Genomic DNA, 25,294 nt, shown 5'->3' on the forward strand with positions numbered 1-25,294 from the left:
TTAATGTTGGGAATAGAAAATACAGTGCCTATAAAAAGTATTCACCCTCTTGGAAGTTTCATGTTTTATGGCTTTACAGCAATGAATCACAACAATGGATTTAATTTGGCTTTTTTGACATTGATCAACAGAAAACATTCTCTTATGTCAATGTGAAAACAGATCTCTACAAAGTGATCTAAATTAATTGCAAAGATAAAATACAAAACAATTGATTGTATAAGCAATTACCCCCCCTCAAGTAAGTATTTAGTAGATGCACCTTTGGCAGCAAGTACAGACTGTGTGGATAATCTCTATCAGCTTTGGACATCTGGACACTGTAATTTGTCCCATTCTTCTTTACAAAACTGCTCAAGCTTTGTCAGATTGCACAGGGATCATGAATGAACAGCTTTTTCAAGTCCAGCCACAGATTCCCAAGTGGATTGAAGTCTGGCCTCTGACTTGGAGAGTCCAGGACATTAATTTTGTTGTTTTTAAACCATTCCTGTGTAGCTTTGGCTTTATGCTTGGGGTCATTGTCTTGCTAGAAAACAAATCTCCCAAGTCGCAATTCTCTTTCAGACTACATCAGGTTTTCCTCCAGGATTTCCCTGTACTTTAGTGCATCAGCTTTACCCTCTACCTTCACAAGCCTTCCAAGGCCTGCTGCAGTGAAGCATCTCCACAGCATGCTTCACGGTAGGGATGGTGTGTTTTTGATGATACACCAAACATAGCATTTAGTCTGATGGCCAAAAAGCGCAATTTAGATTTCATCAGACCATAGAGCCTTCTTCCAGCTGAGTTCAGAGTCTCGCACATGCCTCCAGGCAAACTCTAGCTGAGTTTTTTTTCAACAGTGGCTTTTTCCTTGCCATTCGCCCATAAAGCTGTGACTGGTGAAACACCTGGGCAACAGTCGTTGTATGTGCAGCCTCTCCGATCTCAAACACTGAAGCGTGTAACTTCTCCAGAGTTGTCATAGGTCTGTTGGTGGCCTCGCTCACTAGTCCCGTTCTTGCACGGTTGCAATTGATTGCAGTGTTTTTTCTACATTCAATTGAAACACCATGACAGCACACAGATCTCCATTTAACTGATTCTGTGACTTCTAAAACCAATTAGCCACACCATTGAAGATTTGTTGTGACACATTAAAGGGTTGGGGGGGGGCGGTGAATATTTATGCAATCAATTATTTTTTGTTTTATATTTGTAATAAATTTAGATCACTTTGAAGAGATCTGTTTTCACTTTTACATAAAAGAGGATTTTTCTGTTGATCAATGTCAAAAAAGCAAAATTAAATCCACTGTGATTCAATGTTGTAAAACAATAAATCTTGAAAACTTCCAAGGGGTGAATACTTTTTAATTAGGTACTATAAAAGCAAGGAGATAATGCTGAGCCTTTATAAGGCATTAGTCAGGCAGCACTTTGAGTATTGTCAACAGTTTTGGGCCCCATATCTCAGAAAGGATGTGTTGTCGTTGGAGAGAACCTCTGACAACCAAGTCCAGCTCTTGGCTTTCACATGTGACTTAACTACTAAGCCCAGAAGAACCATTTCTACAGACTGGAGAAGGGGCAAAGGCAGGTTACTGACACCTTATATCCTGTCACTTCAGGCAGAAGGGGCTCGTCAGCCGTGGTTGGCAGCTCATCTATGAAAAGGAAAACTCTGATCTCAAACGTCCACTGCCTTGCAGCTATATCCACTTATTGGGAAGGCTTGAGGACTGAATCCCAAGGGAAAAATCCAGAGTTGGAGTCTTGAAGGCAGTCCTATGTTGAGTTCAACACTGACTGGCAACTCCTGCGACACCACTGGTGCCAAACTGTATCGGTCTCTGCCGTTCCTTTGGATTCATCAGCTGTGTGGAGTGAGGAGGATTACTGCATGGACAGCAGCTTGCTCTCCATACTGTACTGCCTGACTTGCTTGTGTACTGGCTTGCGTATCATGTAGAAAGAGGGCAAACAAAATCCATGGTCAACCCTGAGCAGCGGAGGGCCTCTCCTCCCCTCTACCATCCCAGAGGCAACTGTTTCTCCCAGAAACGTACTCCTCTGACTTTGACATCTCACATTACTTTCTCTCACAACAAAGTTCAAAATTTAATTTATACTTATTATCAAAGTCTGTGCACCTTAAGATTCGTGGCAGGCATCACTACAGCCAAGCCAGAATTCCACTGGATGCAGACCACAGCCTCAGCTCAGCATAGAAATGAACAAACTCCATGGAGCAGTGAGCCAAATTAGTCTATCCCTGGCATTGGACCCCAACATTCTGACTGTTTCAATCAGGCCCGGAGCTTAAATCGTCCAAGCGTGGGGTCATTGCTCGATTTTGCCCGCAGTTTCTGCCACCAGGTCATTCCTTCAGGTGTTCAGGCCCGCATCCTGGCATTAGATTCCTAAATCCTCCTCTCTTCCTTAAACTCCCTTTGTGCAAGCATTTGTGTATCGCCCTTGCATCCCACATCACTAATTATTCCTGATGTGGCCTTTTGGAGTGACTCGAGAAGCATTTCAGTGTAATCAAAGCAATCTGATATTTTGCAAAGACCATTGTCACACAAACGGTCCATGTAAAACATCAGCAAGCTTATGATTTAGAGACTGCTAATCATAAACCAGTCTATTTATGATTATTGATTTAGTAATTAATACATTTTATTATATAACAATATAATTATTATTTACAGTGAAACGTTTGTAGGGTTGTTTGCCGAGCCTGGAGTTTCGGTTGCAAAAGTTTCATCACTATTTGAGGTGACATTGTTAGATTGTAAGTGTACAATTGAGTGTTGTTTCTGCCAAGTGCTCACATTTATCTTGGTCCAACTCGTTATTCTGATTGGTTGGCTGTCGCGTTGGCTGCTAGTCTCCACTGGGTCTCAGCCAACTGAATAAATGAGTTATCTCCACTAGCCCATACCCCTGGTTATCTATTGTTGTGAGCGTTGACTCCTCAAGGTGTCTACGACTCACCTCTCAGCCCTGATCCGCAGACACACAGGTTTATAAGTTGCATCCAATTCAATAAGCTTGTTATTAGTGACGTCCATTGAGAATCAAGCTTCTAAGAATTCCCTTGATTTATTCTTTGATCTATTTACAGACATTCCAGTACTTCACACTGTGGTATCAACCCAAAGAGTTAATCTCTGGTGCTTGATGAGAAAGTATGTTTAGCTGATTTGAATCCAGCTTTCAGTGAAAGTAAATTTATATACAAAGCTTCTGATAATTCAATGGCCGTCAAGTCAACTGTGTCCTTCATTGTTTCCAATGAATATTCAATTTCCATGTCATGTCTATCATAATAATGCACTTCTGGAGAGAGAACATAAGCCATTGCTTGGAGCACAGAGATGTGTTGATATTTGAGTGACTGATTTTATATTTATTTTGAGATACAGCTGGCAACAGGCCTTTCAATGAGCCACGTCGCCCAGCAACCCATCTACTTAACGTCGGCCTAATCACAGATCAATTTACAACGACCAATTAACTTACTGACCGCTTTGTCTTTGGACTGGAGGAGGAAACCAGAGCACCCGGAGGAAACCCACATGGTCATGGGAAAAACATACAAATTCCTTACAGGCGGCACTGGAACCGGACTCCGAGCTCCGACAACCCGAAGTGTAATAGTGTCGCGCTAACCGCTACGCTGCCATGGCGCCCAGTGCACTGCGCTGATAGTATATAGTGTAGTGGACCATCATGTCACCAGAATTATTTGCCAATATTTAAGTGTGGAGTATGTAAACTTGTGATGGAGAGCGCTCGGTAAACGCACTCCTTACACGCGCAGACACACACACACACACACACACACACACACACACACACACACACACACACACATTCTGCTTGTCATTCTGCTGTTGTTGTACTGAGTGTCCACACTTCAATGTCTTCAAGAGTATTCTTATAATGGGTCCTAAAGTGTTTGGCTTTATGGTGCCTTTCCCAACATACATGGTGGAATATTCCATTTCTTTAGTGATGGGGATGTGTAAATGTGTATATATTGATTGTATATTTTATTTAAGGTAGATACTTTTTTAATTTTGTAATATGATTGTAACTGCATTGTTGGGTGCATCTGATTCTAATTCATGTGTAGTTTTAAGTTCACTTTGTGAGTAACTAAAGATGTATGTCCTAGTGCCTAAAAAACTGGCTCTTTGCTCTCAGATGGAGAGAGAGTGGGCAGCCAGGAATTCACAATGGACAAAGTATGGAGCTGCTATTGTCTTTTTTGATAGTTATCTTTTTGTAAATATTGGCAGTTTTCTTTTCACTATTCTTTACAAATTTTCATAAGTTTGTTTTTTGACGCATTTAATAAGGCCCCTTGCGAATCCAGCCACTGTTGATTCAGCCAGAACCCATATACCTGACAAAACTCGACAAGTTTGCGGTAGCAGTACGTTGCAATACATAAGAATGGAATAAAAACTGTGAATTACAGTATATATAATATAGTTAAATTATATAAGTAGTGCAAAAAATAGAAATGTAGAACACAGTGCGTGGAATGGGCTGCCGGCGGCGGCGGTGGAAGCGGAAACGATAGGGTCTTTTAAGAGACTCCTGGATGGCTACGTGGAGCTTAGAAAAATAAAGGGCTGTGAGTGAAGCTTATGTAGGTAGTTCTAAGTAGGGACATGTTCGGCACAGCTTTGTGGGCCGAAGGGCCTGTATTGTGCTGTAGGTTTTCTTTATGTATAATTTAACCACAGTTGTATCTGGTCTCTTTGTTTGACTATTGTATAATGTGTTTGAACAAATTTACCAAGACTCGAAGAGGTTCAATGAGCTGTCTGCTTGTTTAAGTACCGTAACTCTTCCAGTAAAACAGTGAACGCCTGACACTACTGAAGCACTAAAACAACCATTAACATTTTATAATGAATATACTATATACTACAGCCATAAATATTCAGTGCTCCAATCCACAGTTTTTCAACCAATAAGCTGCAGAGGAACTTAGTTATAAACTCCATCGTGGGCATTAGTCTCAATACTATCCAGGACATCTTCAAGGAGCAGTGCCTCAAAAAGGCAGCATCCATCATTAAGAACTTCCACCACCCAGGACATGCCCTCATCTCATTGCTACCATCAGGAAGGAGGTACAGAAGCCTGAAGGCACAGGCTCAACGATTCAGGAACAGCTTCTTCCCCTCTGCCATCTGATTTCTGAATGAGCATTGAATCCATCTACCTCACTACTTTTTATTTCTTTTTTTGCACTACTTATCTAATTTAACTATAATATATATATACTGTAATTCACAGTTTTTACTCCATTCTTATGTATGAGAATACATACATACAGGGGTAAGTTTCTTAAGCAGAGAGAGGTGAGTGCGTGGAATGGGCTGCCGGCAACGGTGGTGGAGGCAGATATGATAGAGTCTTTTAAGAGACTTTTGGATAGGTACATGGAGCTTAGAAAAATAGAGGGCTATGGGTAAGCCTAGTAATTTCTAAGGTAGGAACATGTTCGGCACAACTTTGTGGGCTGAAGGGCCTGTATTGTGCTGTAGGTTTTCTATGTTTCTATGTTTCTATTGCAATGTACTGCTGCCGCAAAGTTAACAAATTCTGCAACATCTGCTGGTGATTTTGAACCTGATTTTGATTCTGATGTCGTAAATTAAACCATTAGTGATAATTATGATTACTTAATGAGGATGAGGCCTGCGACCCCACTAAATACCAATGTGCTTGGAAAGTGTTAACAGATCTGAATGCATAAGGACGTCCGGTGCCAAGGAAATGATGAGTGGAGGGCAATATTTTCCAAACATAAGATGGGGGACACAGAGTCAAGAGTATCAGTCAGCTGAAAGAAATCCTCCTGTAAGGTGGTAAATCTGGAATCAGGAAGGGAGCTCAAAAAGTGACTGGAAACTGAAAGTATTAAAGACTTGATGAGAAATTTGCCTACAACTGGCAAGTGAAGGAAGGAATGATCTCATTTAATGACACTTTGATGGCGTACAAATGCTAGAACAGACATTTAGGCCTCCAATCCTACCTCAGCAATAGACCACCTCTTCAGCTACCATGGACTTGTCACAACACAGCAGACCAGGCAGCATCTATAGGAAGAGACACAGTTGAAATTTTGGGCCGAGACCCTTCGTCAGGACTAACTGAAAGAAGACATAGTAAGAGATTTGAAAGTGGGAAGGGGAGGGGGAAATCTGAAATGATAGGAGAAGACAGGAGGGGGAGGGATGGAGCTAAGAGCTGGAAAGTTGATTGGCAAAAGGGATACGAGGCTGGAGACGGGAGAAGTTCATGGGACGGGATGCCTAGGGAGAAAGAAAGGGGAAGCCCAGGGGATGGGTAAGGATTATAGTGAGAGGGACAGAGGGAGAAAAAAGAGCAAGAGAAAATAAATAAATAAATAAATAACGGATGGGGTATGAGGGGGAGGAGGGGCATTAACAGAAGTTCAAGAAGTCGATGTTCATGCCATCAGGTTGGAGGCTACCCAGATGGAGTATAAGGTGTTGTTCCTCCAACCTGAGTGTGGCTTCATCTTGACAAGAGGAGGCCGTGGATAGACATGTCAGAATGGGAATGGAGCGTGGGATTAAAATGTGTGGCCACTAGGAGATCCTGCTTTCTCTGGCGGACAGAACGTAGGTGTTCAGCGAAACCGTCTCCCAGCCTGCATCGGGTCTCGCCAATATATAGAAGGCCACATCGGGAGCACCGGACACAGTATATCACCCCAGTCGACTCACAGGTGAAGTGTCGCCTCACCTGGAAGGACTGTCTGGGGCCCTGAATGGTGGCGAGGGAGGAAGTGTAAGGGCATGTGTAGCACTTGTTCTGCTTACACGGATAAGTGCCGGGAGGGAGATCGGTGGGGAGGGATGGGGGGGACGAATGGACAAGGGAGTTGCATAGGGAGCGATCCCTGCGGAAAGCAGAGAGAGGGGGAGGGAAAGATGTGCTTAGTGGTGGGATCCCATTGAGGTCACTGTGTTTTTCTTTCACATTAATAATTCATGTTCTGTGTGCTGTCCGTGATACTGTTACTTGAGGCATTCAGATCTTCACAATTTACCTGCATTTTCATATAGGATATATCAATTTCAGACTATGATGAGCCAGTAGTGTATGATTAACGAAACTCGGTACGATTAGTATATTTATTTACAAAGCAAGCCCTGTGAGTTCAGTCTGCGAGGTTGGCACCAGGGCATCCTTCAGGAGGGTGAACCCAAGGAAAGCATCCAGCCCAGGCAAGATAGCTGGCCACATAGTACAGACCTATGCTGGGCATCTGGCTGGAGTGTTCACCGATTTCTCGCTTCAGCAGTCTGAAGTACTCACAAGCAAGCAGGCTTTAATTCTACTGGAGCCTAAGAAGGAACATGGTAACCTGCCGCAATGACTATCGTCAAGTAGCACTTACATCCGCTGTGATGAAGTGCTTTGAGAGGCTGGTGATGAAACACATCAACTCCTGCCTGAGAAACAACTTGGATCTGCTCCAATTTGCCTACCATTACAGCTCAACACAAATGCCATTCCATTGGCTCTTCGCTCCAGAAAATCTGGACAGCGATAGTGCATACATCAGCATGTTCTTCATTGACCCCAGTTCTGCATTCAATACTACCATTCCTTCAAAGATAATCAATAAATATGTCATCAGAGCTGTGCTTAGCCATGCAGTCATAAGTACAAACTGAGTAGAACGGGGGTGGGGGTAAGCATACATCTTTGTGGTGCACCTCTGCAAATGGAGATGGTAGAGGAGATGTTGTTGCCAACCCACAAGGCGGTATACTGCTGCCACCAGGAAGAAAGTACAGAACCTCAGGATCTACACCACTAGGTTCAGGAACAGTTAATACACCTCAATCATCAGGTCCTTCAGCCAAAGGGGATAACTTCACTCAACTTCACTTGTCCCATCACTGAGATGTTCGCACAACCTATGGACTCACTTTTAAGGACACTTCATCTCATATTCTTGATATTTATTACTTTTTTTATTGTTTCTCAGCATTAAAGCTGGTAAAAGCTAAGCTACTTGCATAGCCAATCACACTCATTTCTTGATTGCTAGGAACTTTTGGACTATTCTATTGGTGGTTAGTATTGTGGCTTTCTGAAGATTTACATAGATATTAATGTGTAGCCCTAATTGCTTAATCCTAATGTGTAGTGTTTTTTGGATGATACCAGTTGTAAATATTACTATTGGGACAATGTACATCCTGTTCATGTTCCATAGTCTTTCAATTTCCTCTTAATTCAGTATATTTCTGGTATTTTTCACTTATTGATTTCTGTATGTTATGTGTGTTTGGAATGGCTAAGTCTATTAAGTAAGTTCTTCTTGCTTGTCTATCCTGTATTATTATATACAGGTTGATATTATGGATTGTCCTATCTGTAATAATGGATTGGTTGTAAAGCAATTTGAGGAACTCTGATTATTATTGTTGTCATTATTATTATTAATTCTTTTTTTCCTTGGTATTTGTGTAGCTTGCTGTTTTTCTTGTTGGCTGTGATTTTTCATTGATTCTGTTGTGTTTCTTTTCTTTTCTCTGAACGCCCACAAGAAAATTAATCTCAGGGTTGCATGTGGTGACAAATATATACTTTAATAATAAATTTACTCTGAACTTTGAACTTTGAAGCTCTATTAATAAATGTATGCTCTATAAGTACTTCTGAGCATGCTCAGCACTTCCCTGAATAGAGTTTACATTACTTATTCCAAGCTATGCATGTCAAAGATTTTATAAAAAGCAATAGGTACCAGTGTGTTAGTTGTTCATTTTTCATTGCTGCCAGTAAATTTGCAATATTGAAGTGTTTTGCGCAATAATTCTGTTTGCAATACTGTATTTGAATTCTGAATGCAGAATGCAATGTTCAGTTGCTACTTCATTACACGTTTAGCTCAGACAACCCAAGATATATTTCTGCCCTATGGCTTCTGCACTCGCATTCATTTAATCATGCCTGCAGAACTGCAAGTACAGAGCAAGAATCATTACAATGAATTGGAGAGACATTTTACCTCAGAGATTTCTGACTGTGGAATTATATTTATCTGCTTGATTGCACAGCACACAGAAGTGGAAATACACTGAATAGTAAGAGGGCTAAATTCAGCATATTGAAAAGATATCCAGCCCTGATCTGGATCGAGCACAAATAGTGGTGGTTAAATCAATAAATATTTAAAGCAGGGGTTCCAAGAACCCCTCAGTTAATAATAGGGGTCCATGGCATATAAAGGTTAGGAACCTCTGGTTTAAAGGGAAACTTCACAGAGGTGTAAGACAGATATCTTCCTTAAACCAGTCTTTCCTTGTCTACAAAGTGGCCAGGAAAACAAGGGGTAGGGGTGGAGGGGAGGGGAGAATCTGATAGAAATCTACCTAATATTAAAAGGCCTAGTGAGCCTGGAGAGGATGTTTCTTATAGTGGGAGAGTTTGGGACCAGAGGGCACAGACTCAGAATACCAGGACGTCCCTTTAGGACATAGATGAGGAAGAAATTCTTTAGCCAGGGGTGGTGAACCTGCAGGATTCATTGCTCCGGAAGGCTGTGGAGGCTAAGTCATTGGGTATATTTAAAGCAGAGGTTGATAGGTTCTTGATTAGTAAGGGTGTCATGAGTTACGGGGAGAAAACAGGAGTTGAATTGATTTTATTACTTACATCCTTCATATACGTGGTGATTTACATCACGTCTCCATCTAAATGCAATGTGCAATTTATAGTAATTTATAATAAATATTATGTACAACAAGGTAGTCAATATAATATAGAAATACAGTTGCATCAGCATGAATTAAGAAGTCTGATAGCCTGGTGAAAGAAGCTGCCCTAGAGCCTGTTGGTCCTGGCTTTTATGCTGCGGTACCATTTCCTGTATGGTAGCAGCTGGAACAGCTTGTGGTTGGGGTGACTCGGGTCCCCAATGATCCTTCAGGCCCTTTTTACACAGCTATCTTTGTAAATGTCCTGAATAGTGGGAAGTTCACATCCACAGATGCGCTGGGCTGTCCGCACCACTCTCTGCAGAGACCTGCAATTGAGGGGAGTACAGTTCCCATACCAGGCAGTGATGCAGCCAGTCAGGATGCTCTCAATTGTGCTCCTATAGAAAGTTCTTAGAATCTTGGGGGGCCATACCAAACTTCCTCAACTGTCTGAGGTGAAAAAGGTGCTGTTGTGTCTTTTTCACCGCACAGCCGATATGTACAGACCTCATTGATGTTTACGCCGAGAAACTTAAAGCTGTTCACCCTCTCAACCCCAAATTCATTGATGTCTGTAGGGCTAGCCTGTCTCCATTTCTCCTGTAGTCCACAACCAGCTCCTTTGTTTTCGTGACGTTGAGGGAGAGGTTGTTTTCTTGATACCACTGTGTCAGGGTGATGACTTCTTCTCTGTAGGCTGCCTCATTATTATTTGAGATTAGGCCAATCAGTGTAGTGTCGACAGCAAATTTAATTAGCAGATTGGAGCTGTGGGTGGCGACACAGTCATGCGTACAGTCATGCGTATACAGAGAGTAAAGGAGGGGGCTTAGTACACAGCTCTGAGGGCACCTGTGTTGAGGGTCAGAGGGGCAGAGGTGAGGGAGCCCACTCTTACCACCTGCCGGTGATCTGACAGGAAGTCCAGGATCCAGCTGCACAAGGCAGGGTGAAGGCCAAGGTCTCTGAGCTTCTTGTCAAGGCTGGAGGGAATTATGGTGTTGAATGTTGAACTCTAGTCCAAGAACAGCATTCTCATAAGCATCCCTCTTCTCCAGATGTGTAAGGACAGTGTGCAGAGCTGTGACTATTGAGTCATCTGCAGATCAGTTGTGTCGGTAGGCGAATTGTAGAGGGTCCAGTGTGGGTGGTAGAATGCTGCAGATGTGATCCTTGACCATCCTCTCAAAGCATTTGCTTGTTATTAAGGAGAGTGCAACAGGACACCAGTTGTTCAGACATGATACCTTGGTTGTTTCAGGTAATGGAACAATGGTGGATGTTTTGAAGCAGGAGGCACTCTACACTGGGAGAGGGAGAGATCAAAGATGTCTGTAAGCGCGCCTGCCAGTTGTGCTGCGCTTATCCTAAGTACCCGCCCTGGGATGCCAACTGTTTCTGTGAGAATGGGGTTGAGAGGGACAATAAATCAGACATGAAGGGATCTCAGAGACCCTCAATGGGCTGAATGGCCTAATTCTGCTCCTATGTTTTATGTTCTTATAACTGAAGATACAGAGGTTAAACTGAAAAAGGTAAAAGGATGTTTTTGATAAGTATAAAACTCCTAGTGAAATAAGGAATCGAAATAGTTACAAAATATCTCTCATCAATAGATTAAGGAGAAAATAGAGTAAGTATATGGACAATGGGATAAGCATATTAATTAAATCACAGGGAACTATACCACAGAAGCAGGCTCTTTGGCCCATCTACTCTGTCCCGGACTGTTCTTCTGCCTAGTCCCATCTGGCTGCACCCAGACACAACCCTCCACACACCTCTCAGCCATGCCCCCACCAAAACTTCTCTTAAATGTTACAATTGAATTCACATCTACACTTCCACTGGCAGCTTGCTCCACTCTCACAGCCCCCTCCGAGTGAAGTGGTTCCTCTCTCTGATTCCCCTTAAATATTTCATCTTCCACCTTAGACCTATGACTTTCAGTTCTCATCTCACCCAACCTGTTAGGAATAAGCCTGCAAGCAATAATACAATCGACCTTTCATATTTTTGTATAACTCTCTCTTTGTCCTCCTGCACCCCAGTGGATAAACCTATTCAACCTTTCCCGATTACTCAGGTCCTGGCAACATCCTTATAAATCTTCTCTCCTCTTTCAATCTTGTTGATAATTAGATTATGAGAACACTCAGTCCTCTTTTATTGTCATTTAGAAATGCATACATGCATTAAGAAAAAATACAATGTTTTTCTGGAGTGATATCATAGAAAACAGGACAGACCAAAGACTAACACTGACAGAACTACATAATTATAACATACAGTTACAACAGTGCAAAGCAATACCTCAATTTGATAAAGAACAGATCATAGGCATGGTAAAAAAATTCTCAAGCCCTGATCGACTCCGGAGTCCCCGATAGCAGGCGGCAAAAGGGAGAAACTCCCTGCCATAAACTTCCAAGGCACCGACAACTGCCAATGCCTTGGAAACAGCTGACCACAGCCGACACCGAGTCCATCCGTCCGAAAAGTTCGAGCCTCTGACCAACCCCTCTGATACAGCCTCCCGAGCACCATCCGCTGCCGAGCGTCTTCGACCTAGTCCCGGCCGCCGAAACAAGCAAAGCCGAGGATTCGGGGCCTTCTGCTCCGGAGATTCCGGTTACCACACCGTAACAGCGGCAGCGAAGCGGGCATTTCAGAAGTTTCTCCAGATGTTCCTCCGCACTCTCACGTCTGTCTCCATCAAATCAGAATTGTGAACGGTCCCCTACTTGACAGGTTACAGATATCATTCACCGGAGAGGCCGCGTGCACTGTGTCGTGCCGCCATCTTCTCCTCCTTTTATGTTAGTTAGGTGCACATTGGAGCCAGTTATTGCTACTTGAATTTGCTGTGTGGTTGTTTGGAGATAGAGACAGCAAAGTGTTGGTTGATCATTTTTCCTGAGGTAGTAAAGATGAAAATTACGGTCCTAATTGGATACATGGGGATGGAGAGGACATCTCGGTTTAAAAGTTGTTACAAGTACTAGGCGAATGCTTGGAACCACTTATCCAGGAAAAACCTACAAAAAGTAACAGATACGGCCCAGTCCATTACAGGTAAACCCAGCCCCACCACAGAGCACATCTACACAAAGCTTTGTTGCAGGAAAGCAGCATCCATCATCAGGGACACCCACCACCCAGTCTACGCTTTCATCTCACCGCTGCCATCAGGAAGAAATTACAGGAGCCTCAGGACACACATCATCAGATTCAGGAACAGTTATTACCCCTCAATCATCAGTGCTGATAACTTCATTCAGCTTCATTTGCCCATTGTTGATCTATCTCACTTTCAAGAACTCTTCATAGAAACCATAGAAAAAACTACAGCACAGAAACAGGCCTTTTGGCCCTTCTTGGCTGTGCTGAACCATTTTCTGCCTAGTCCCACTGACCTGCACACGGACCATATCCCTCCATACACCTCCCATCCATGTATCTGTCCAATTTATTCTTAAATGTTACAAAAGAACCCGCATTTACCACCTTGTCTGGCAGCTCATTCCATACTCCCACCACTCTCTGTGTGAAGAAGAAGTTCCCTTTAAACTTTTCCCCCCTCACCCTTAACCCATGTCCTCTGTTTTTTTTTCTCCCCTTGCCTCAGTGGAAAAAGTCTGCTTGCATTCACTGTATCTATACCCATCATAATTTTATATACCTCTATCAAATCTCCCCTCATTCTTCTACGCTCCAGGGAATAAAGTCCTAACCTACTCAACCTTCTCTGTAACTGAGTTTCTCAAGTCCTGACAACATCCTTGTAAACCTTCTCTGCACTCTTTCAATCTTATTTATATCCTTCCTGTAATTTGGTGACCAAAACTGAACACAATACTCCAGATTCGGCCTCACCAATGCCTTATACAACCGCACCATAACATTCCAGCTCTTATACTCAGTACTTTGATTAATAAAGGCCAATGTACCAAAAGCTCTCTTTACGACCCTATCTACCTGTGATGCCACTTTTAGGGAATTTTGTATCTGTATTCCCAGATCCCTCTGTTCTACTGCACTCCTCAGTGCCTTACCATTAACCCTGTATCACAGGCTCTCCATATATATTGCTTGCTTCCTTGCTTGCTTGTTTGTTTGTTTATTTGTTTGTTTGTTTGTGTATTTGCACAGTTTGTCTTTTGCACACTGGTTGAATGCCCAAGTTGGTGCAGTTGTTCATTGATTCTCTTATGGTTATGATTCTATTATGGATTTTTTGAGTATTCACGCAAGAAAATGAATGTCAGGGTTGTTCATCCTAATATATATAACTTCAATAATAAATTTACTGTGATATAGCTGTTCTTGTAACACACAGCTCCTAGGTTTAACCCTGAGCTTTAGTGCTGACTGAGTGGAGTGTACATGTTCTTCCTGTCATGGTATGATTTCCATTCAAGTACTCCCATATGCCATCGACAAGGTGGTAGGTACATGGGCTTCTGCATAGATGGGATAGTAGCTACATGTGCATCTGAGACGTGATGATAGGTAAAGGGACCTTGTTCAACAAAAAGCATTGAAGTAGTCCGACGGGCATGTGAGAGAAAATAAGTTGCTGGGCTACAAGGAAATGTGGAGAACGAGAATGGGATGTATACTTTGGGGAAGATAGCAATGTCTCAGCAAAAAAAAATTCTGAGTCTTTTTTTCCAGAAAGCTCTTATTGCATTATTTTCAGAAGTATGCCGTCTACCAAGTCATAATTACGGAGTCCATGTAACATCCCTGAGTAGGGCATCAGCTGACTGAAAATGCCAATCAGCCTCCTGAGCAGGAACAGGAACAGGAGCACATGGCAATACAAAACGACAGGCTGACAGCTAGGGGAAAACACACAAAAAGACAGAGTTCAACTGGAGGTACTGACACCACCCACCTGACATCCAGGTGGGTAGAGGTAGATATATTAGAGGCATTTAAGAATCTCTTTGATAGGGACATGGATGATGGAAAAAATGGGGGTTTATGTGTGAGGGAAGGGTTAGATTGATGTGAGAATAGGAGAAATTGTTGGCACAACATTGTGGCTGAAGGGCCTGTACTGTGCTGTAATGTTCTATGTATATCTGCAGCAGAATAAGCAGCACACTCAAATATAATTAATGTCATTGACAGAAAGATGTTTCATATTTTTAAAATTTTCTCCTTAGCGTGAAGCCAAGAGAGCAAACCTATCATTTCAATCAGCTGCCCCCCCCCACTGCTCCGCAAAAGCCTCACTAGAATTCATTAAGAGCTTGTGCAATATTTCTGTTAAGTCAGTCTCAAAGAATAGATAATTATGATATTTGAAACAAGATAACAAATATCTATATCCTACATTAAGGACCCCATCACCAAGGACATGCCCTCTTCTCATTGCTACCATTAGGGAGAAGGAGTCTGAAGGCACACACTCAATGTTTAAAGAACAGCTTCTTCCCTTCCTCCATCAGATTTCTGAACAGACAATGAACCAGCACATGAACACTATCTCACTAATTTGCTCTCTTTTTGCACTTGTTATTTATATATACTTCCTGTACTGTACTGTTTCCGCAAAACAACAAATTTCATGACATATGTCAGTGATATGTAAGTGCCTGAAAAAAATACGAAAATATTGAAGCAGCAGATTTGGGTGCAGTGCCTATTTTAGAGCCAAATCATGGGGGGATACAGTGCCTTAGGTCTGTCAGGTCAATACTCACCATCAGCTGCTAATTCTACATTATTGGCCTGATTTATTATTACAAATAAATCCTTCTTGGTCTTTCAGCCAGGTACAGGTATTAATTTTAACCGACGCTTCGATGACAAACTCTGCCATATTCATCAGAGATGATGCCTGGGCATGTCTAGTCTGGTGGTATTTATACCCCCATCGTCCATCCCTCCCGATTAGTCAGTCCTCATCCAATCAGCTTTCTACTGCCTCATGTTGTTTACAATCGAATTCTGGTTCTTACTTAGAGCGAGGCATTCATCTTTGTTTGTTCGTCATATGCGTCGGGAAAGCAGTAGACCCTGGTTTATTATTATTGGTGCATAAACCAAGATCTGAGAGAACTAGAATACAAAATCAAGGATGTGATGCTGAGGCTTGATAAGGCATCGATCAGACCGCATTTGGAGTAAAACTTTTTACTTGGAGTAAAAATCTAAAACATTAACAAATTCCTATGGATGTGTGGTGGAGAGTATATTGACTGGTTGCATCACAGCCTGGTGTGGAAACATCAGTGCCCTTGAACAGAGAATCCTACAAAAAGTGGTAGATTTGACCCATTCCATCATGGATAAAGCCCTTCCGCCCACTGGGCACATCCTCACGAGTGGTGATTCAGGAAAGCAGCATCCATCATCAAAGATTCCCACCACCCAGGGCATGATCTCTTCTTGCTGCTGCCATCAGGAAGAAGGTACAGGAGCATCAAAACCTTCCGCTGTGGCACAATGAATGTGGCACAATCACACTATCCACAAATACAAACCCCTCCCCCCCAACCATTGTATCATCTGCAAATTTTCTAATATGCCCTTCCGCTTCCTCAATAAAATCACAAAGAACAGGAGTCCCAGGACAGATCCCTGTGGAACACCATTGGTCACCAACATCCAGGCAGAATATACTCCATCTACTACCACTACCACCCTCTGCCTGTAAGAAAACAAGGAGCATTAGTTCCAGTAAAACATGAAGGAGTCAGACATTAGGCTGTAAGCAACATCTGGCCAACTCCCAAAAGCTGCTGTGGAAAACATGATTAATTGGTGCATTAGTTCTCTCAGGTGCATCATCATAACTTACATTTACAACAGATTCAATTGAGAAAGGACAAAAGCAAGAAATTTCACAGTAAAAGCAAAAAAAAGCCTTGAAATAAATACATTGATCAACTCTTTATTATACATTCAATTGCCACTTTATTAAGTACCTCCTGTACCTAATAATGTGATCGCTGAGTGTTATGTTTCTGGTCTTCTGCTGCTGTAACCAATCTACTTCAAGGTTCAACATACAGAAATGCTCTTCTGCACACCACTGTTGTAATGCGTGGTTATTTGATTACTGTCACCTTCCTATCAGCTTGAGCTAGCCTGGCCATTCTCTTCTGACCTCTCTTGTTAAAATAGCATTTTTGCCCACAGAAATGCCATTCACTAAATGTATTTTGTTTCTCACACCATTCTCTGTAAACTCTAGAGACTGCTGTGCAAGAAAATTTCAGGAGATCAGCAATTTCTGAGATACTCAATCCACCCTGCCTGGCACCAACAATCATTCCATGGCCAAAGTCACTTTGATCACATTTTTTCCCCATCCTGATGTTTGGTCTGAGCAACAACTGAACCTCTTGACCATGTCTGCATGCTTTTATGCATTGAATTGCTGTCACAATATTGGCTAATTAGATATTTGCATTATAAACAAGTGTACAGGTGTACCTAATAAAGTGGCTGCTGAGTGTAAATTAATGCTACTGAAGACTATGGCATTGTTAGTCCCAGTCTTACTAGAATTTGGTGGCAGAACATTAATCATAAGTAATCCCATTGGAAATTGTTCTTGCACCTCCTTTTGTGATTAGCACACAATCGCTTCTTGCAGTCTGATATCTACGCCATTAAGGATCACAGGTGTGAACAGAATATGTCACCCATGAGATGGCAAACTTATGGCAAAGCCTTCTGTCTGTTTTCCATCGTGTGTACTTTAGCGTTTTGTTATTCGATGCTACCAGCTGCTAACAGTTAAATCGCGTTCAGATCCCTCATCGGAGAGTATGTCAGTTCGGAAATTGAAACAAAAACTGGTTATTATGCAAAAAATTCTTGTTTAAATATCATTGTTGCAATTGTTTAGTTAGTTTTTCAATTGTGCTCATTCTTGATTTAATAATTCAAAGTTTAAAATAAATTTATTATTGAAGTGTTATCATATGCTACGTTGAAATTCATTTTCTTGCAGGTATGTCCAGGAAAAAATAAAGAAATACAATGGAGTCTATGAAAAATCACACAAAAACAAAGACTGATAAAGAACCAATGTGCAAAAGAAGACAAATTGTGCAAATCAAAACATACAGAGTAATGGGTTTTTGAAAATGAGTCTGTAGATCATAGAATCAGTTCAGAGTTTTGATGAGTGAAGCTATCCATGCTGGTTTAGGACCCTAGTGGTTCTAAGGTGATAAATGTTCCTGCACCTGCCAGTGTGGGACCTAAGGCTTCTGTGCCCCCTTCCAAATGGTAGCAGTGAGAAGGGTGCATGGCCTGGATGGCGGGGTCCTTGGTGATGGATGCTGCTTTTTGTGGCGGTGCTGCTTCTAGATGTGCTCTGTGGTAGGGAAGGGTTTAGCTATGATTTATCCATTACTTTTTCTCAGCTTTTCTGTGTTATATTCAGCATCCCTAAATATGATTGGTGGGGAGGTCTTATAGCCTCAATATGTTGGCACAGTCCTTCAGCATTTTCTTTCACAACAAAGCTACCGAGCGTTTCAGTCAATGTCCACTATGAGCCACATGATCTAAATCACTCTATTGTTCTCGTGCAGATAACAAGAAACCAAGTTCAAAGTAAACTTTTATTCTAAGTAAATATTTATCACCAAATAGTAGCTTGGCTGTGGGCAAGTGGACAAATGGTTCAGGCATTGGACTAGCGACCTGTAGGTCGTGAGTTCGAGCCCCAGCTGAGGCAACGTGTTGTGTCCTTGAGCAAGGCACTTAATCACACATTGCTCTGCGACGACACTGGTGCCAAGCTGTATGGGTCCTAATGTCCTTCCCTTGGACAACATCGATGTCGTGGAGAGGGGAGACTTGCAGCATGGGCAACTGCTGGTCTTCCATATAACCTCGCCCAGGCCTGCGCCCTGGAGAGTGAAGACTTTCCAGGCGCAGATCCATGGTCTCGCAAGACTAACGGATGCCTTAAGTGAAATAGTAGCTTGAGATTAATCTCCTTGCAGTCATTCACAGTAGAATAAAACAATGCAATAGAATCAATGAACAACTACACACAAAGACTGACAAACAACCAATGTGCAAAAGAAGATAAACTGTTCAAATAGGGGGAAAAAATAAATAATACTGAGAACATGAGTTGTAGAGTCCTTGAATGTGAGTCCACGGGTTGTGGAATCTGTCCAGGAATCAGAACAAAAATGCTTGTAGAGTAATAAAGATTCATTATCCTGGAGGTGTGGGCCTTAAGGTTCCTGTGCCTCCTGCCTTATGGTAGCAGCAAGAAGACAGAATGCCTGGATGGTGGGAACCTTGATGATGGATGCTGCCTTCTTGTGGCAGTGTCCTTTGTAGACATGCTGAATGGTAGAGAGGGCTTTGCCTGCAAAGTCAGCTTTTCTGTGTCAACTTGAGGGTACTTGCACATACATACATCCTCCTACGATTGAAAAGCTCCCAGAAACCAACTTCACTGGGGGAGGGGGGGTGTTGCCAATAACATTCAAATGAGGCAACCTCTTCCTGATAGCTCAACACCACCAGCCATTACAAGCTGCACCTGGCACTAACACAGGGACCAACAGCTTTTGATCAATCCAAAAGCAAAGCTGAAACCAGTAGCTTTGTTCAAAAGTCACATTGCACACAGCCAGTCTCTGGGAGGTCTATGCAGGTGGTATTTCGTCCTGTTCTTCTCTGAGGATCGTCACCTTGTCATGTTGGAAAGGCTTGTGAGTTCCTGAGTTCCTGATATCCTGAGAGCGATGCTGTCTGGAACTTAGCTCCTGGCAGGGTCACCCAAGGTGAAGAGAGAGTTTCCAAAGAGCAATCCAACCAAGACCTCGATGGTGGAGCAAGCGGAAGATGATGACACATCACAATGGCAGTGAAGCTGAGGTAGGCTGCCACTGGACCCTGTCCCTGATCTGTTTTAACCCTGTGGTGGCTTACCATGCATCAGTCTCCCCACGTTAAACAAAATCACACACAGGCTTTATCTGAAGGAAATAACCTCTTAGGAGAGCATCATACTCAGTGTAAGTGATCATACAATTCCACCCTGCTCACCCAAGTAGTGACTAGAAAACAAACTGTTTTTTCTCCCGTTACAACAGCGCATTCACTCTGTGGTCACTCTGTTAGGTATACCTGTACACCTGTTTCCCAATGCAAACATCTAAAAACGCCCAGTTCTGAGGTTGAAAACGCCTTGTTAACGAGAGAAGTCAGAGAAGAATGGCCAGATTGGTTCAAGCTGACTGGAATCTCAAATAGCCACACGTTACAACAGTGGTGTTCAGAAACAGCATCTCTGAATGCACAGCGTGTCGAACGTTGAAGTGGAAGCAGCAGGAGACCACAAACATACACTCAGCGGTCACTTTATTAGGTACAAAATGTAACTAACAAAGTGACCACTGAGTATATATGCTTTGGAAAGGGAAACTTTCAAAAGCGCAGAGCAATGTTTTAGGGGTGCCAACAGCTACAAATCTGCTTTATTACAGCCTGAAGCATTGCACTGGAAGCGAGAGCTGCTCTCAGTGGAATTGGTGCTAGGTAAAGCAGTGTAAAATGCTGTTGCCAAGACTTCCTTTCTCACTCTCCCAAGTGGCTCAGAATCCAATATTTTTTGTTTTGCAACCTGTACCCTTGCTTACGCTTTGATTCCTAGCAGCTTTTGAGTAAAACAAGCACACAGTACACCGCCGTGCAGACACTTAACTTCCAATCGCCGTCTGCTTTACAAATGCTTGAAGTATCTATTGTAAATATTCAACAGTCCTTCTCAAGATGCATTGCTCTTTCAACCTACACCAACCACATAATAAGCACCTCCACATTCTACGTTCTGGTCCACTCAGGTGAATACTTTGTACATTAAAATTCACAAACAAAAATAAAGCGCTCTGAAATTTCCATATTGATAGACAGAGCGAAAGATTGAACTGTTGGTATTTTATTTTTCTCAGATCTGTAAACAGCTACAGCTGTTCTTTTGACTCCAGTCTGCAGTGTAAACAGCTTCTAAGTAATTGTGTGAAGAAAAAAGCCTACAGGAAGAAGGAACAAGGAGAAGAACTTGTTTTTCATTATGTGAATGGAGGGAACTACGTTTGTAAATGGTCCAAACATCATTAACTTAGAGTTTAAAAATATTTAAGAGCATCTGGAATGCTACTGAAAATTCTTAAACTAAATGTGCTGGTGCTTAGTTTCTCATTATTGGCATTCTGTACAGTGCTATGAAACACTCAACTTTATTTTCCTCTGAGAATAGGAGCTCTGCCTAGATTATATTCTCAATAACATAGTCATATAGAAAATTACACCAACGTCCATTGATGCGTGTGTGACCTGAGGCATTCCAGGCATATCAAAGTGCTGTACAGAGCAACAGATGTATTTTTACTTTGAGACAATTCAGCTACTTCATTAATCAATCAATTTTTTTGGACAATACATAAGGAAGTAACTAAGAAAATGCTTTATCCTTACAGTTTTCTAACAATATGCTTATTGTCATGCACGGATGTTTGTACAAGGCATGCATAAGAATGTATAGCAGTGTAACTGGTAGAGCTACTGTCTCACAGCAGCAGTGATGTTGGTTCAGTTCTGACCATCAGGAATAATCCTAACTCTCTGCTCTCCATTTGGAGTCTACATGTTCTTTATTAATCTCTCATGGTTTCCTGCAGCAATCCAGTTTCCTCCCCTACTCCAAAGAGGTCGGAATCAGAATCAGGTTTATCATTACTGACGTACCTGAACAGTATGCTCAGAGATTTGTTGCTTTGTGGCGACAGTAAAGTGCAATACATAAAGAGTACTCTAAAATACAATAAGATATACATATATAAAACTGAATGCATTTTATATATGTAATGACTTGGTTAATATTTTTACTGCTAATGCTGTAGGGTATTTCATTTAATAGCTTTTTGTAGAAGCAGTGCGTCCTGAGAGCATAAGACCATAAGAAACAGGAGTTGGTCATCTGGTCCTTTGAGCCTGCTCTGCCATTCAATATGATGATGGCTGATCTGGCCATGGACTTATCTCCACCTACCTGCCTTTTCCTCAAACCCTTAGTTCCCCAATTATGCAAAAATCTATCCAACCTTGTCTTAAATATATTTACTGAGGTAGCCTCCACTGCTTCATTAGGCAGAGAATTCCACAGATTTATCACTCTCTGGGGAAAGCGGTTCCTCCTCACCTCCATCCTAAATCTACTCCCCTGAATCTTGAGGCTATGCCTCCTAGTTCTAGTCTCACTTACCAGTGGAAACAACTTTCCTGCTTCTATCTTATCTATCCTTTTCATAATTTTATATATTTCTATAAGATCTCCTCTCATTCTTCTGAATTCCGGCGAGTACAGTCCCAGGCAACTCAATCTCTCCTCATAGTCTAACCCCCTCGTCTCTGGAACCAAACTGGTAAACCTTCTCTGCACTGCCTCCAAAGCCAGAATATCCTTCCTTGAGTAAGGAGACCCGAACTGCACACACAGTATTCCAGAAGTAGCCTCACCACCTGGACAGTTGCAGAATAACCTGCTTGCTCTTAAATTCAATTCCTCGAGCAATAAAGGCCAACATCCCATTTGCCTTCTTGATAGCCTGCTGCATCTGCAAACCAACCTTTTGTGATTCATGCACAAGCATTCCCAAATCCCTCGGCACAGTAGCATGCTGTATTTTTTTTTACCATTTAAACAATAATATTCTCTTTCATTTTTCCTTCCTAAATGGATGACCTCGCATTTACCAGCATTATATTCTATCTGCCAGATTCTTGCCCACTGACATAACCTATCAATAACCTCCCTGTATCTTCTGCACAATTTGCTTTTCCACTCAATTTAGTATCATCAGCAAACTTAGATACACTACACTCCATCCCCTCTTCCAGATCATTAACATATGTCATGATCAGTTGTAGGATCTGCACCGACTCCTGCAGCACTCCGCTCACCACTGATTACCAACTAGAGTAACGTCCATGTATCTCTACTCTCTGCTTTCTATTAGTTAACCAATCCTTTATCCACGCTAATACATCACCCCCAACTCTATGGCTCTTTATTTTATGGATAAGTCTTTTCTACGGCACCTTATCGAACGTCTTCTGGAAATCCAAGTAAATAATGTCCATCTTTCCCTCTCTATCCACTGTGCTCATTATATCCTCAAAGAACTGCCTTTGAGAATATAATGAGCAAACAGGACCTGCGTTTGCTGAATCCATGCTGCGTCTGCTTGATGGATCCATTTTTTTTCTAGATGCCTTGCTATTTCTTCTTTAATTAAAACTTCAAGCATTTTCCCAACTACAGATGTTAAACTAACTGGCCAAGAGTTACCTACCTTTTGCCTACATCCTGTTTTGAACAGTGGCATGACAGTTGCTGCCTTGCAATCCGACAGAGCCTGCTCAAAGTCCAGAGAATTTTTGGTAAATCATCACCAAAGCCTCTACTATAAGTTCTGTCATTTCTTTCATTACCCTGGGATGCATTCCATCAGGACCAGGGGACTTATCTATCTTCAGGCCCACAAGCCCTATCCACAGCCCTAGTTAAGTGATTTTCTAGGATCCAGGTCCCATCACAGTTCAGTGTTAGCATGTTTGGGTTTCGGGAAAGATAAGGGGCTATGATATTCAACTCAGGATGTTGTATCAGCTAATCAGGATGGTAGAACTGGGAGAAAGTTCTACAGAAAGCTGTGTGGAGAGAGGTTTGTGATGGACGTTGGTGGGGTTTGTTGTCTTTTTGGTGGGAGCAGTGGAGAGGACAGAGGGAAGATGGCTGAGGCTGCCATGGGAAGGAGCATCCCTGTGGCAGAAGGTGCTTTGTGCACATGAATGACTCCAAGGAGGAAGGTCCAATACTCTCAAAGGAACACCCATTTGTTCAAGATGGATTTCGAGTGAAGTTCGGAATGTGATGTGGTCTTTCACGCAGACCATGGGTCCAGCATATGAGTGAAAAGTCAGCTTCAAGATGAGCTCCAATGATGTGCACATTTAGACTGGTTTAACTGTAATGGGCCCTTTTACTTTTTTGTCCTTTTCTTTTTTCCTACCAACTGTTCAATGAAGCTGAAATTTGAAAATATACTTTTTTTATAACTTTATGCGGCCTACCATTTGTAATTTCTTGCCAACCAATAATTGTGTATGGGCAGTATTTACACAGTATCCATTCAAATCACAGTTTCTTTATTCAGAGCTTCACAACATGCCTGGTTTGTTGAGCCCCAAATCATACCAACTCAAGAAGCCTGTTGTTTTTGACTGCTGAATAAATAAGGAATAGGATATTTCCACGTCCCATTCCCATTCTGATATGTCTCCAACCTGATGGCATGAACATTGATTTCTCTAACTCCCATTAATGCCCCTCCTCCCCTTCTTACCCCATCCCTTGTTTATTTATTTATTACTCCCCCCACGCTTTTTTCTCTCCCTGTCCCTCTCACAATCACTCCTTGCCTTCTTTCCATCTTCCTCTGGGTTCCTCTCCCCCTTTCTTTCTCCCTAGGCCTCCCATTCCATGATCCACCCCCTTCTCCAGCTCTGTATCCCTTTTGCCAATCAACTTTCCAGCTCTTAGCATCATCCCTCCCCCTCCAGTCTTCTCCTATCATTTTGGATCTGCCCTCCCCCTCCCACTTTCAAATCTCTTACTATCTCTTCTTTCAGTTAGTCCTGACAATGGGTCTCGGCCCTCTTCCTAGAGATGCTGCCTGGCCTGCTGTATTCCACTAGCATTTTGTGTGTGTTGCTTTAATTTCCAGAATCTGCAGTTTTTCTCGAGTTTGCAAAAAAAAGCTTCCTTTTAACTAAGTAACAAATTATGTACTTAAATCATATATATATATTATTAGAACTCCACCAATTCCAGTACAGTACAATAGAACTGTGTATTGGTTCCTAATAGTTACTGACGAAGGAATTCATCCAGTATACACTGTGGTATTCTTTTGATTGACTCTAAATGAAGAAAATCAGCACAGAAACCTACTGAAGATAACGCACAGCCTTCATACAATGCTTTCAATGACTGCATCCTCAAAATCTTCATTTTCATTTTAACATTCAAGATGATTATCGATATCTTCAAATTCTTCATAGTTCCTAACCTGCTGAAGAAGTGAAATCATTTCCTTTTCACTCCCGGCCATTTCTGGCATCTCCAAGCCTGAATGCTTGAAATCACAGTGAACAAAATAGTTCCAAATTGCCTTACTGCTTATTCCTCACCAGCTATGAATGACAAAAATCGCTGTCTTCTCAACATAAACACACACACGTGATGTTATTTAAAAACTGTTTTCTCTAAACACAGTGTATTGTTTAACAATAGACAACAGACAATAGACAATAGGTGCAGGAGCAGGCCATTCAGCCCTTTGAGCCAGCACCGCCGTTCACTGTGATCATGGCTGATCATCCACAATCAATATCCAGTTCCTGCCTTATCCCCATAACCTTTGATTCCGCTATCTTTAAGAGCTCTATCTAACTCTTTCTTGAAAGCATCC

Source organism: Mobula birostris, chromosome 2 (genome assembly GCF_030028105.1).
Source record: "Mobula birostris isolate sMobBir1 chromosome 2, sMobBir1.hap1, whole genome shotgun sequence".
NCBI classification, from domain to species: Eukaryota; Metazoa; Chordata; class Chondrichthyes; order Myliobatiformes; family Myliobatidae; genus Mobula; species Mobula birostris.